Source organism: Calidris pugnax, unplaced genomic scaffold (genome assembly GCF_001431845.1).
Source record: "Calidris pugnax isolate Ruff unplaced genomic scaffold, ASM143184v1 scaffold335, whole genome shotgun sequence".
NCBI lineage: Eukaryota > Metazoa > Chordata > Aves > Charadriiformes > Scolopacidae > Calidris > Calidris pugnax.
Window position 1 is genome coordinate 618,458 of NW_015091148.1, and position 520 is coordinate 618,977.

Consider the following 520-nt stretch of genomic DNA (forward strand, 5'->3'; position numbering starts at 1 on the left):
CCCCGGACAATCTGCCTCGTCTCTGGGAGGGGCCGTCACCTCCGCAGCGGAGACCGCTGAGGAAAAATGGTCTTATGTCCCACTTCTGCCATTATTTCATAGGCTTACAAAAAAAAATAAAAATTAAAAAAATTATTTCTTTAAACTAACCTAGAATGAAAAGAAACGTTCAAACAACGGAAAAGGAAAAAATAAAAATATATCCTGGAAAATAGAGGTGCTCTCCTGGCTTCTAAGGCTTCTCAAGGCACGGCACTGCAGGCAGCACAGGCAGGAGGAATCCTGCCCTCCCGCCGCCCGCCGGTGCTTCCGAGGCTGGAGCGGTGCCGAGCTCCCAGGGGACCCAAATCCATTTTAGTACTAAGGTGAGATTTATTTCTTTTTTTGATTATTTTTTTTTTTTTTGTGCCCACGATGGATCTCGTTACCAAGGGAGGTTGGTAAGAATCCAGTGGAATTTCTCTTTTAAAAAAAAAAACCAAAAAAAAAATTAAAATAAGGAAAAAAAAAAAAAACAACG